Source organism: Falco punctatus (genome assembly GCF_963210335.1).
Source record: "Falco punctatus genome assembly, chromosome: 17".
NCBI lineage: Eukaryota > Metazoa > Chordata > Aves > Falconiformes > Falconidae > Falco > Falco punctatus.
Genome location: NC_137597.1, coordinates 571,001 through 585,876, shown reverse-complemented (window position 1 = coordinate 585,876; position 14,876 = coordinate 571,001). Strand labels below are relative to the sequence as shown.

General features: G+C 42.5%; 1 long non-coding RNA gene across 2 annotated transcripts in view; it reads left to right on the top strand.

Moving 5' to 3' along the window:
* The window catches only part of LOC308054511, a 112,312-nt gene that overhangs the window by 92,955 nt on the left and 4,481 nt on the right, over positions 1-14,876 (top strand). The window contains exon 2 of one of the 2 annotated variants that reach the window (XR_013924130.1): positions 13,447-13,488. This is a non-coding gene — a long non-coding RNA (uncharacterized lncRNA). Of the gene's footprint in view, positions 1-13,097; positions 13,489-14,876 lie in introns of those variants that run through there. The other variant, XR_013924131.1, reaches the window with a different exon arrangement.

The window sequence follows — 14,876 nt, the reverse complement described above, 5'->3', positions numbered from 1 at the left end:
GGGAACATTAGTAGAGGAAATGTTCCAGGGCAACATTGGCAGATTGATTTCTCGGAACTTCCAAGAAAAGGGGGTTTCGATATTTATTGGTACTAACAGATACCTTTTCAGGTTGGCCAGAAGCCTTCCCATGCAGAACTGCTAAAGCCCGGGAAGTGACCAAAATACTACTCCAAGAGATAATACCTAGGTTTGAAGTCCCAGAAGTAATGTCCTCGGATAGAGGACCACATTTTGTGTCCAGAATAGTACAACAGATCAGCCACCATCTAGGAATAGATTGGCAATTACATACCCCATACCGACCACAATCGAGTGGCCAGGTAGAAAAGATGAATCATCTAATCAAACAACAGATTGTCAAGTTAGGCCAAGAAACAAATCTAACTTGGCCCCAGTCTTTGCCATTAGCTCTTACATAAATTCAAACTAGACCAAGAGCAAAAGAGGGGCTTAGCCCATTTGAAATTTTTTATGAACGATCCTATGGGGTACAAAAGGTGACGTCTTCACAGATTGGTGAAGAAACAATGACTTCCTATATGGTGGCACTAAACAAACAATTAATAAGAATTGAGAAGCATGTGATGGGAACACGCAGTAGGGGTCTGGATGGACCTGTTCACGATATACGACCAGGGGACTATGTATACATTAAGTGTTTTACAGATAAAACCCTGGAACCACAGTGGACTGGACCTTTTCAAGTCCTACTCACCACCTATACTGCAATCAAGGTTGAGGGACAGAATTCTTGGATTCACCATACCCAGATTAAGAAAGCCCCTGCAACTTCGTGGAAAGTAACCCCAGATAAAAAAGAACTGAAACTCAAATTTACTCGGACAAATGGGAACAATGTGGGTGACAAGTAAGCGAACCTGAGCGGTTGTGGATCCACCATATGGGAAGGGCACCACAACAAACAATATAGAACAAAAGAGTCTGGGACTGAGCCAGTGGCCAGTCTTGCCCAACTTGTTATCGGTAAGCCCCAACTCAAACAAAGATATTTTTGATCAAAACAGATTTTATATGTACATATGAGGAACGTTTAGATTCTTAAAAAGATCAATAGTGGGTTTAAACCATTTGTGGTTTTTGTACCCTCTCTCTTGCCTACAATCAAGAGCTGATAACTGGCCTTGGAATCATGCCCAGAAAAAACACACTGGAATAATGGGAAAGGTGGACTCAAAGACGAAACTAGCTATGGTGGTTTTTTCTGAAAATGAGGTGTACCAAAGGAATCAATGGGACCGGGAGGATGTACACAAATTCGACCGATTATGGGGAAAATTAGGAGATAGATAAAAGTAGGGTGTCAAACGTATAATGAAAAGGATAACACCAAGATTTCGGGATACACCCTGATTAATGTCAGAAAGGTAGATAAGGAATTTACCCTTCTAAATACAGCCATGTGCTTCAATTCACGGGAATGTTGGCACAATTTTACCTTAACCGAGCCCATCTTTATAATATGCCTAGGAAAATATCCTTTTGAACATAGAACATGGGCCAGAAAAATAGGCGACAAGTGGCAAACAGTAGATTTAGAATCCTGTATTATGCGAGAACAGCAGGGCTTCCTCTGTGAAAGCAATACTATAATAGCTCAGGATACTTGTTTAGATACAGATCAGAAAATATGTCATTTCGAGGCCAGACCAAATGCAAACTTGAAAACAGTAATTATATATGCAGGGAAGGGATGTGCGTGTTTGAGAACTAAGTATAACACAATAACCGTAGATGGGGAGGTAAAGGAGACTGCACAATATTCAAATTACTGTATCTGTAATATTACTACTATAACAGGATGTGATTTTAGTTACTCAGCCCCAGTAGTGTCTCATCAATTCTTAAAATCTAACTTTACCCTATCACAGATGATAATTCCTACCCCCATAGGACTAAATATAAGTAGTATAAAAGAACTATTAAAACATGCAGATTTACAACGTATACTGAAAGAAACCAAAGAAAAGGGACACGAAACTCTTCTTATGATCCATCATGATGTAGAGGGGATCAAGAAAGTTTTAAAAAAGGTAGAACAGGATGGAAACCATAATTGGTGGGATACCCTCTTTGGCTGGTCACCTTCTGCAACAGGAATTCTTAACACTATGGTACACCCCATTGTGATCTTATTGATCAGTTGAGGAATTTCCTTAATACTAACCATTATGTTATATTTGTGGGTTTGGAGAATGTTTAAAAGGGTAACACTTATGTATGATGCTTTATATCATTCGGGAAGACTGCTTAAGTAAAAGAATTTACTTAGTTTGATAGAAAAGGGGGGATTGATATGGAGAAATAGTGTGAAATGGGGACAATGGACATCGATTGTGATTGTATATGTCTGCTCAAGGAAAGTGGGTATGGTGATTAGCCATGGGTGCGGTGCCTGGTCACATAGGCACACAGCTTTGAGGAGACGCCTACAGTTTTGAGGAGACGCCTGCCCCTCTTACCTCTAACAAAAGGGGCTATTTTAAAAAAGAATGAGAAAAGGATGAGAGATATTCCAATGCTATCTAGAGGGAGGGAGTGCTAAGTCTCCTTGCTGAAGAAGATCCGATGGTCACAAGAACATGAAACACCTACAAATCTGCAAGACCACCACATTGCAGGCAATGGACTGATAAGCTAATTAACATACGAAGCGAGAGTAAGCGGGTTTAGGTAACGAATATGTATAAGTGTTAATTGAATATTCATTTGTTTTATTGTATAAATGTGAGATGGTTCGTCACTTTGGGCATGCATGCTTGTGGAGGAGCGATCCCCCGTGCATCTGCGTGCAATAAACATACCTACTTTATAACTTTCGAGTTATAGAGTCTAATTCTGCATGTCACCACGGCCTGCACTTTTGAACATCTTTGTTTGCTTTTTTCCTTCTCAACCTACAAAAACAAAGTTAAGCTTCATGTATTTCTAGAAGACAGAAACTCCACATCTAAGATGGATTAATTCAGGGTTTACCCCTGAAATAATATAAAATGAAATCTTTTTTTTAATTCATAGAGAAGCATTTTCACAAAATTACACTACAAATTGTATTATTTGTCATTGAGAGTTCTTCAAATTCACTCATCATGAAAGACATAACAAAAATACAGCCCTTAGAAAGAAAACAATATCTTAAAACATGAACAACAGAAAAAGTGAAAGCATTACTGATGGACAAAGAGTTAGGAGGACTGCACAATGTTAGAACACCACCAGAAAAAAATCAAGTGGAACTGTGCTGGGCTACTGCTCCCTGATCAAGTGGAGGAAAGAAAAAAAGATCCCAAACCCACAAACACAACTGGTTTCACAGGAAAGAGGAATTTTAGTGCAAGGCAATGAAGACACACCATGCAGATATCACAGCACATGAATTATTAGTCAAGACCCTGTTCAGAAGCTATTTTCATTCTTTGATGCAGAAGCGGAACTGATAGAATTTTATGGATTCCTTTTTAAGGGAATGAAGTGATAACTACTTGCACTGGAACCGAGTGCCACCTGCTGTTAAACTGGAACAATAATGCATTCTGTTTTCTAAAAATGGGGAAAAAGACAACTCTCCACTGCCCTCTTTATTCACCAGTCACCTATTTCCGTTAGAACAAAACCCAGTTCGTAGGAAGCATCTTCCCTTCATGACGAATAGCTAAAGTGAACAGGAAATATTCCACCTGGCTCCAGAAGGCTGCAGGTCTCCCTAGGCTCTTTTACACATGCTCCATCACTGCTATTGCTTCAGCAGCGGTTTTACCTACCAACAGAGACTTCCTTAAAAACATGTTCTGACTTTCCTGAACAGTGGATTGTATCTCACAGTTTCATTGATTTGCACAGCAGAATCCTGCAGTTTCCGTTGAAGCTAACGAACACTGCGTGCTTTCAAAACCAAGCACATTCAGCACCTCCATCATAACTCTGAATTAGAGCTATTGCCTAAACAACTGCATGTTGCACACGCTGCCCGTGCCAACCCTGGCTAGCCCAGCCCTGTTTTACCGATTCATCCAGGCACTTGCATCAGTGCGTCTGACTTGGTGAATTTACACATGAGAAACCAGGCATTTCTGACCAACACCCATGCTCTTTAACTGCACCGGTTATTTTTAAATTAATGACACATTACTAATAGTCAAAATCACATGCGCCGCAGATTTTCCCTGAATCTCTTCACAGCATCACCTATGATCGCTGTTGTCAAATACATGACTGCTGCTTTCTTTACCTGCAGAAAGCTTGGCACAACACGTACAATATTGTACAACATACAGCTCCATCTGACAGTGAGACCAGAATGACCTTCCTACAGTGCAGGCGGGCTGTGTATCTCCAGTAGCACCCACAGCCCCAGCCTGCACTGCTTTAGAGACAGCAAAGATCCGCGCTGATGAGAAACGCTCTCACGCACATGGCATTTCACCTTGTCCACGGATTTGAAACACGGGTTGCTTTGCGCAATTTAATTTTATGGTTTCGTTCCAAGGCAAAACAGACTGTCCAACAACTTTTGACTTACACTAAAAACCATAAATATCCACATTCCATATGAACGGATACATGCCAGGATATGTACTGCTGATGAATTTTTTTGCATGTTGCTGGGGAGCAATACCTGCACGTGTTCATCTTTTTGTCCATCTCTTCTGGGATTCCTTCTAGCTGGGTACGTTGCATCTCAGGGTGGTATGGAGGGGATTACCTCCAAGCAGCGGGACAGATCACCAGCCATCCCTGTCGCTCCTAAACTGCCTCTGCTGAGCATCTCAGTGCCTCCCACAGTGGTGGCTTGCTCAGGAAGAGGTGGCCTGTGATGGCTCCTCTCCAGTACACATGCCCACAGGACCACTGAGCAAAGGACTATCCCACACCATCTTTCCCCTCTTTGAGAAAGAACGCACGTACGTATCTATGGCTAATCTCCCTTCTGAAGCAGTACAGCTCAGCTGAGACCTCAGACTGCTTTTCTGCAGCATCTGGGATTCTTACCAAAACTGTCTCCATGGACTCTACCCGGACTCAGTTTTGTGCAGAGGAGGTATTTACTGCCGCATGCACAAGAGCAACGGCAAGGGCAGGCAGTGCAGCGATCTCCTGTTACCGAACGTGCTGCTCTGGGACTCCCAAACAGGCAGTCAGTTAGATCCCTGGCAAAGTTCTCCAGCAAAGCCGCCCCTGATTTGTATCCACCTCAGCTGTACAAACACGGTGTAAACAGAAGCAGAGCAGCTCTTTACCTCCAGCACTGTATGTCCCTTTCCTTCCCATGTCACCACCACCTGCAAAAGCGCCCATGGAAATGAGCAAACCCCACGCGCCAGAAAGAGGCAGGGCTTTCAAAGGAAAGGAGGGTATTCAATGGAAGCTGCAGATGTGCCCTGCCTGAAGAAGGCACCACTGGCAACCCCTCCTCTGTGAGAGCTGTGGAGATGCAGAGGGGGCAGGAAGGCAGGCGTCGGGGAGTAACTAGAAGCCCTGGTTTGCTACTGCTGCAGTATCCCTGGCTGGGGGACAATAGAGCTCTCCATGAAATAACAATCAACCAAAAAATTTCAGAGGGAGCACAAGCTGCTGGGCGTCAGCAAAGGGCTGTGCTCAGCTTTTCTGCGGCAGGTTGTCATAGGCAAGGTGAACACGAAGCACAGGGAGGATTTGCAGTTCTACCTGCCTTGCAGGGGTTTGGCCTGAGCTCCCCCTTTGCAAACCAAGTCACCCTCCGACCACACGGCACAATCTCTGCTTACTGTATGTCCCAGCAACTGGGGTACCACATGCAGAGAAATCTGAGAGGTCCCCCCTGGTCACAGCCCTAGTCATCAGTGGTTCCAACAACTTCTGATGCTCAGGGTGTCCCCTGCGCCAGTGGTCCTCCCTCCAGGCGCCCCTCCTCCTCTCCATTTGCCCTGGAGTAGACAAACTCAACATCACACCCATTCTGGGGAGATTTAAGCCCCAAAGAGCTCAGAACTGGGGGAAGCCAGCACAAAAGCCTATCTTCTCTCTCGAGAGTTGCAATGTCCTTACACACCCCATGTCCTTCCCGCTCAGATCAGAAACCAAACAGGGGAAGCGGTGCACGCAGATACACAGAGAACACTGAATGGGACACACTGGCTACTCTCCTAACTCCTTTATTGTCTCAAGGGTGTTTTCATTCTGTTTGAGGAAAAAGATAGAAATATGTATAGTCCTCAGGTTTATCCCTAGTAAGCACTTTCACATGTTCATTTAGTAAAGCAGATGAGATTGATTCCTCAGATTTTTTTTTTTTTTTTGGGGGGGGGGATTGTAATGAACTCATTCAGTTTTAAAATCAGGCTTAGGAGCCATGACTCACTGGCTACGAATACATGTACACACATGCGTTTACAGGACAGCACAGAATACTCTATTTACTCATATGGGTCTGAAAAGACATTTTTTTTTTCTATCATTTTTTGTTCTGTGCATCGTTTATGGCTGGACTGCATGAACAAGATGGTTTTCTTAATTCTCTGAAAACACTTGCATCTATTGACGCCTGCACCTCTGAACATAGTGATATGGTCATACAGCCAAATTTGCAAAGCGGATTACTGTTCTTACACCATTCTGGGCATAGCAGACATACCCATAGAAACACCCCTAATGGCCTAAAGGTCATGCCTATTTACACATTTATTTCTGCTATTTCATCGTCTGTAAAGAACAAGTGCTCCTTTCCTCGACCTGTCTCAGAAGAGATCTGAATATTTAAGGAATTAAAACAGGTAAGTCGGCCAAAGGAAAATTTAAACATACTTACTTTAACAGTGCCAAGGTGTTGTTACTAAAATGCAAGCACTTTGACAGCAGGTATCTTAGGAGTGCTGTGCAAAGTGACAGAGAAAAGCCTCAAGAAAAATCTACTAGAGTTTGGGTTAATACACTAAATCCCAGCACAATGGTTCAAGGGTAAGGGCACTTTAAAACAGAATGTGTCCTGAATCATGTTAGGAAGAAGACAAAGAACATATCCTGCTGGGAAGATCATTAATGATTAGGAAAACTCGACCAGGCTACTATAAATTTGTCCCAGGTTAGAAAAGGCCAAGAATCTTTTAAAGGACACTACAAAAAAATAACATTTAAGACAAAAGGCAGCGTAGTAGCAAATGGAATTAAAAGGAGTCCTAGAAAGTAAATCTTTCAGTAATAAACAAACAAAGCTAATCACAGTCTAGGGCATAGAAAAGATTAGTTCAGCAGCAGGATGCACAGCAGACAGGAGAGCAAATTAGTTCTGTCTTACCAAAATGTAAATGGAGGGGGGAAAAAAAATTCCGAACTTACGTGTTTCTCTTTATTTTTCCTGCATCTAATTTTTAACTGTTAAGAGAAATAACACAAAAGCTTTATTTTTGCTAATGCCAGGCAACTGGAATCTGGAATTTAAATTAATCCTTTACACACTGCCATTTGGGGATCATTTCTATCAGATCCAACAAGGATACAAGGGATAGGACAAGAGGAAATGGCCCCAAGTTGCTCCAGGGGAGGTTTAGATTGGACATTAGGAAAAAATTCTTCACCGAAAGGGTTGTCAAGGACTGGAACCAGCTGCCCAGGGAAGTTTCAGGGTGGCCTCGCCATCCCTGGAGGCATTTCAAAGATGTGTAGATGTGGTGATCAGGGGCACAGTTTAGTGATGGACTTGGCAGTGTCAGGTTAATGGTTGGACTCAATGATCTTAAAGGACTTTTCCAACCTAAATGATTCTATGATTCCACACTGTTCAAAATGACCTTCAAAAAAGAGGGTTTATACTGCTGTTCCAATTGTACTGGTTATCAGGTAATCCAGCCTCGTAGCGCTCTTTAATTTAAAGTTCACAAGCACCAAGATATCCCCCAGTGACTGCACTTTAGCTAGTTTGATATTAAGCTATACATTTTTCTTAACATGGTTAGCAGCATATCTCAAGCTATGTTTGAACATATTCTTAGGTGAATGGGAGATACTATCAGCTTTTCATTAGACAGAACATGAGTATTTTAAAAAGCCATACTCCAACAGAATACGCAGCACAAGCATGTGTTTCTGCCAAGGTATTTTCTATTAAGCAAATCAAATGCATATGTTCATTCTCTCCCTCTTCTGTCCATACTTAAAATCCAGGCAAATCTGCAGAAGAACAGCACAAAGAGCAAGGTGTTAGAACTTAGAGAGAAGTCCCACAACTTCTCTTGCACATGCTTTTCTGCTACCTGTAGCTACGTGCTTACCTTTGCACTCACATTTGTTACACAACACACTTTGGTGCCCCGGAATTTGATTGATTTAGATTCGGCCTGACAGAAAGAAACCTTTTTTTTAAACCGTTTGACCTTGTTTCACTTCTAACTGGAAGATCAGTCCTGCCAGGAAGGAGAGGTGAAACCTCACGACAGCTAGAGGGTTAATAATCTCTCTTCAAACTTTAAAACTCTCTGTATGAAGTTTCCTTTACAATTTGTACTCCACCTGGCTATTAAAAATGTAAGAAAAGCACAGCAAGAAATCAAGCCGACCGTTAGTACAGAAGTTGCCAGCAGTTCCTCCTCATTTCGCGAAAATCCAGCCCTCACACTGAGGCTGCGGGACCAAATCCTGTGCAGGTGCAAGCGGCAGCGAGCCCTGGCCCCGGGGAAGGGCAGCTCAGCACCCTGCAAAGACAAGGCGCATTGCTCTGCTCCCCGCCACCCCGGGATGCCACACAGCCCCGATGCTGGCCAGCGGCGGCAGCACGGGCTCGCTGACGGTAACAGCGACCCTCCTGCCTCCCCCGAACGCGTAACGAGAAGCGAAAGCACCGTCCGGGCCGGCGGGCAAAGCACCTGGAGCCGCATCTCCCACCCTGGCAGGACCGCCACCCACCGCGCCGCCACCCCCCTCGCACCCAGACGGGGGGGCGAGCCCCGGTAACAGCCGCTGTCACACCGGGACATCGCGCAGCCCCTCCGAGCACCAAGGCCAGCCAGGGCTGGCAGTGACCATCTCCTTGGGACCTGATTCTGCTGTCAAATGGCCGGATCCCATCGCCTGCTGTGCAACAGATCGAGCACCCGCACGGCCGAGGGACCAGTTACGCGTGTCTGCGGGGATGGGAGCTGGGGGGCAAACCCACAAAGCTAGCACAGCTCTTCGCAACAGGAAAATACTTTATACACCTGGAAAAACTGTTTACGATGACCTTTAGTCACACTTAATCCTCACTGGGTCTTATGAGCTTCGTCCCCATTTAAAAGCACAGTGGTCTTTAGTTTCACTAAAGTGTTCATGCATAGTTCAAGTAATTTCTATTTGGTCTTGATATGGAGAAATAGTGTGAAAGAGGGACAATGGACATCGATTGTGACTGTATATGTCTGCTCAAGGAATGTGGGTATGGTGACTGGTCATGGGTGTGGTGTCCGGTCACATAGCCACACAACTTTGAGGAGACGCCTGCCCTTCTTCCTCTAACAAAGGGGCTATTTATAAAAAGGATGAGAAAAGGATGAGAGACATTCCAATGTTATCTAGAGGGAGGGAGTGCTAAGTCTTCTTGCTGGAGAAGATCAGATGGTCACAAGGACATGAATAACCTACAAACCTGCAAGACCACCACATTGCCTGCAAAGGACTGATAAGCTAATTAACATACGAAGCAAGAGTAGGTGGGTTTAGGTAACAAATATGTATAGGTGTTAATTGAATATTCATTTGTTTTATTGTATAAATGTGAGATGGTTCATCACTTCGGGCATGCACGCTTGTGGTGGAGCGATCCCCCGTGCATCTGCACGCAATAAACATACCTACTTTATAACTTTCGAGTTATAGAGTCTAATTCCGTACGTCACTTAAGAGTTTTAGGAATAAGTCTTATGGTTAAGTCTTAGAGCTAAGTATTAAGGTTAGGTTTAAGGTTCAGTCTTAGAGTTAAGTCTTTGGGTTAAGTCTTATAGTTAATTCTTATAGGTTAAGGCTTAAGGTTGAGCCTTAAGGTTAAGTCCTAGGGTCAATTCTTAGGGTTAGGTCTTTAGGTTAAGACTAATGGTTACGTCTAAATGTTAAGTCTTAGGGTCAAGTCTTTAGGTTTAGTCTTAAGGTCAAGTCATAAGGTTGAGTCTTAGGGTTAAGTCTTAAGGATGAGCCTTAAAGTCTTAGGGTTAAGCCTTAGGGATAAGTCTTAGCGTTAAGTCTCTACAATTAAGTCCTTAGATTAAGTCTCAATGTTAAATCTTAGAGTTGAGTCTTTAGGGTTAAGTCCTTAGTTTAAGTCTTAAGGTTGAGCCTTAGGATTAAGCCTTAAGGTTGAGCCTTAGAGTTAAGTCTTAGTGTTAAGGATCAGGGATAAGTCTTAGGGTTAAATAACTAGGGTTAAGTCTTTAGGTTAAGTCTCAATGATAACCCTTAGGGTCGAGTCTTAGGGTTAAGTATTTGGGTTAAGACTTAGGTTTAAGTATCAAGATTAAGTCTTAGGGTAAAGTGTTAAGGTTAAGTCTTAAGGTTGAGTCTTAGGGTTAAGAATTAAGGTTCAGTCTTAGGGTTAACTGTCAGGTTTAAGTCTTAGGTGTAAGTTTTAGGGTTAAGTCCTTAGGTTCAGTCTTAAGGTTGAGTCTAAAGTTGAGTATTATGGTTAAGTCTTTGGGATAAGTCTTAGGGTTGAGTCTTAGAGTAAATTCTTAAGGTTAAGTCGTAGGGTTAAGTCTTTAGGTTAAGTATTAAAGTTAAGTCTAAAGGTTGAGTCTTCAGGTTAAGTCTTAGAGTTAAGTCTTAGTGTTATGTTTTAGGGTTAAGTGTTAATGTTAAGTCTTAGAGTTAAGACTTAAGGTTAAATACTAGGGTTAAGTCTTTAGGTTAAGTCCTAATGTTAAGTTTTAAGGTTCAGTCTTAGAGTTAAGTCTTACCGTTATGTCTGTAGGTTAAGGCTAATGGTTATGTCTCAATGTTAAGTCTTAGGTTTAAGTCTTAGGGTCAAGTCTTTAAGGTTAAATCCTAGGGCTAAGTTTTAGCATTAAGTCTTTAGGTTAAATCTTAAGGTTAACTCTTATGGTTGAGTCTTAGCATTAAGTCTTAGGGTTATGTCTTAAGGTGGAGTCTTACAGTTAAGTCTTAGGGATAGGTCTTTAGATTAAGACTTAGAGTTAAGTCTAGAGGTTAATTCATAAGGTTGAGCCTTAGGGTTAAGTCTTAAGGTTGAGTCTTTTAAGGTTGAGTCTTAGGGTTAGAATTAGGGTTAAGTCTTAGAGTTAAGGTTAATTCTTAAGGTTGAGTCCTAGGGGTAAGACTTAAAGTGCAGTCTATAGAGTTAAGTCTTAGGGTTAACTCTTACGGTTGATTCTATAGGGTTAACTGTCTGGGTTAAGTCTTAGGGGTAAGACTTAGGGTTAAGTCTTAGAGTTAAGTCTTAGGATTATGTTTTAGGGTTAAGTCTTACGGTTGAGTCTAACTGTCAGGGTTAAGCCTTAGGGTTAAGTCTTAGCGTTAAGTCTTAGGTGTAAGTCTTAAGGTTATGACTTAAGGTTAAATCTTCAAGTTAAGTCTAAAGGTTAAGTCTTAAGTTTGAGTCTTACTGTTAAGTCTTAGGGATAAGTCTTAGGGTTAAGTCTTTAGGTTCAGTCTTAAGGTTAAGTCTAAAGGTTGAGTCTTAGGGTTAAAACTTTGGGATAAGTGATAGGGTTAAGTCTTAAAGTCTTCAGGTTAAGTCTTATATTTAAGTCTTAGCATTAAATCTTAGAGATAAGATTTAAGGTTAAGTAATGAGGTTGAGTCTTAAGGTTACGTCGCTAGGGTTAGGCCTTTAGTATAAGACTTTGCTTAAAGCCTTAATGTTAAGTTTTAGGGTTAATTCTTAAGGTTAAGTATCAGGGTTAATTCTTATGGTTAAGTTTTGCGTTTAAGTATTAAGGTTAAGTCTAAATGTTGAGTCTTAAGGTTAAGTCTTAGGGTTAAGTCTTAAAGTTGAGTCTTAGGGTTAAGACTTAGAGATAAATCTTAGGGTTAAGGCTTAAGGTTAAGGGTTAAAGTTGAGTGTTAGGGTTAAGTCTTAAGGTTAAGAAAGGGTTAAGCCTCCATGTTTTGTCTTACAGTTAAGTCTTATGGTTCAGTCTCAGGGTTAAAGTCCTAGGATTAAGTTTTAGGGTAAGTATTAAGGTTAGGTTAAAAGTTTTAGCCTTAGGATTAAGTCTTAGAGTTAAGTTTTAAGGTTAATTTTTCAGGTTGAGTCTTAGGGTTAAGTCTTAAGCTTGAGCCTTAGGGTTAAGTCTTAGGGATAAGTCTTGAAGTTGAATCTTAGGCTTAAGTCTCAGTGTTAAGTCTTAGCGTTAAGCCTTAAGGTTAAGTGTATGGTTTAAGAATTAGAGTAAGTTTTAAGGTTAAGTCTTAAGGTTAAGTCTTGTGGTTAAACTTTGGGTTAGTCTTAGGGTTAGGACCTTACCTTAAAATAATGGTTAAGTCTAGATGTTAAGTCTTAGGGTTATGTCTTAGGGTCAAGTCTTTAGGTTAAGTCTTAAGGTTTAGTCTGTGGGTTAAGTCTCATGTTTGAGTCTTAGAGTTAAGGCTTTGGGTTAAATCTATAGAGATAGGTCTTACAGTAAAGTATTAGGGTTAAGTCTTTAGGTAAAGTCTTAAGGTTAAGTCTTAGGGTTAAGACTTCAGGTTAAGTCCTAAGGTTAAGTTTTAAGGTTCAGTCTTAAGACTTATGGTTATGTCTTAGGGTTAATTCTTCGGGTTATGTATTACGGTTAAGTTTTTGGATTAAGTCTTAGGTTAAGTTTTAGGGTTAAGTCTCAAGGTTAGGTCTTTAGGTTAAGTCCAAATGTTGAGTGTTAGGCTTAGAGTTTTAGGAATAAGTCTTATGGTTAAGTCTTAGAGCTAGGTATTAAGGTTAGGTTTAAGGTTCAGTCTTAGAGTTAAGTCTTTGTGTTAAATCATACTGTTGGGGCTTTTGCTGTATTGAATGATTATACTGAACTTTGAAGCAAGTGGAAAAATACTGAAGAAATAAGACGAGGGCACGATCAGAACAGTGGAATGAAGAGGGAGGAACAAATTGCGGGTGCTTGCACAAGGCCAGGGCCAGCAAGGACGCGATAAGAGGAGCTGGGAAACAACAGGAAGGAGCCTACGTGCCTGAAAAAGTAGAAACAGAAATCTTGCCAATAAACAATTGTTAACCAATCATATTACTATACGCTTGTAAAGTAGCCAATCATATTATCACACGTTTATAGAGTGCCTTATAAAAGTGTGCCTGGTTTGTACAATAAACGGATCAGATCTTGAACTCCATGAGTATTTGAATCTGACTCCTGCTCGCCCAGAATGCCCGCAGCATCTGGTGACCCCGACGTGTGGATTGGTCGAAGAGTCAGGAAGATTCATTAAGGATCGTGTTACAAGCTGCGGAGCCGGCGAGGATCCTGCTGCCAGCGGAGAGAGAGCTGGGCGCCCGAAGAAAGGCGGAACGTGCATGGCTGACCGGTGAGTCAGGAAACTTAAGCAGGATGGGGATCACTGCATCAGCGGTGGAGAAAGCAATCGTAGACAGTTTAATGAAACTGGCAGAGAAAACTGAAACGTCAGTCTCACGGCAGGCAGTAATTGATCTGCTATGTTGGAGTCGCCGCCGTGGTTTCCTTGCTTCTACGCAAGATGTATATAGTACTGAAACATGGAAGAAAGTGGGAGAGGACTTATGGGAATCTGTGCAAGTCGGGACTAAGGGGGTAAAGACTTTGGCTCGTACGTATCGGGCTGTACGGGGTATGATCGCGCAGTTACACGGTGAGGCACAAGTCGCTGCAGCTGTTAAAGCTGCAGTGCGGTCTCCCAGCGATTCTGCCTCTCAGTCGGAGGAAGAGCCAGAGGGGCAGCCTCCGTGCAAAAAACCCCCCGATTGTACATCTAAAGCTTATCCAGTGATGACTATTGCTGAACGAATAGCGTGGGGATTAGATGATGAATTGCCACCCTGGTGTCCTGAAAAGGAACAAACGGCAAGCGGCGGACAGACATTAATACCGGCAGTTACGAGTACTGGATGTAAGACTGCTGGGATGGGAATAACACCGCCCACAGCTCCACCAGAGGAGGAAATGGAGACTGAGCCTGAACTGTTTGGCAATCTGCCTCCTTTACCTCCCGAAAGTGGCAGTCTTTGCAGTAGTGATGAAGAGGCAGCACCGACGCCTTATTCGGCACTACGGAAAGAGCTGCAACAGCAGGAAAAGAAGATGTCCGACCTACTACATCATATGGAGAGGCTCGACAAGGACTCTAAAAAGAAAGATGTTAAAAAGGCGTATAAAAGTGCCCATAAGGCTATAATTGAGGGGTTAGAGGCTCTGGGGGATAAAATTGAACAAGATGCGCGCGCGGTACCTATAGACCCTAATTTTGACCCTCGAAGGCGATACAGGGGCCTGGTAGAGAATTGTACCATAGAAGGGGATTTTTCGTTTACCCCATTAGCTGCTCCTGTAGTGTTGCGACAGGGTCAGCCGACATGGGAACCCCTGGATTGGAAATTGGTGCAGGGCATTCAAAAAGCTATAATGCAGTATGGCCATAATAATAAATTAGTGAGAAATCAAGTAACAGCCTTAATTAAGTATACTGAGTTGGTGCCGGCCGACCTAAGAGCAGTTATGGAGCTTATCCTGTCTCCAACAACATTCATGCTTTGGTTAGCAAAGTGGCAGGAGAATCTAGAGGTGAAACTTATAGAAAACATTCAATTGCCACAAGGTGATCCCTTACAAGTAGCGCCGTTAGATGCCTTAATGGGTACAGGTCCTTATCGTGATGGAGCTGCACAAGCAGCGTTACATCCCAGGGTGTTACAACAATCGAAACAAGCTGGGTTAGCA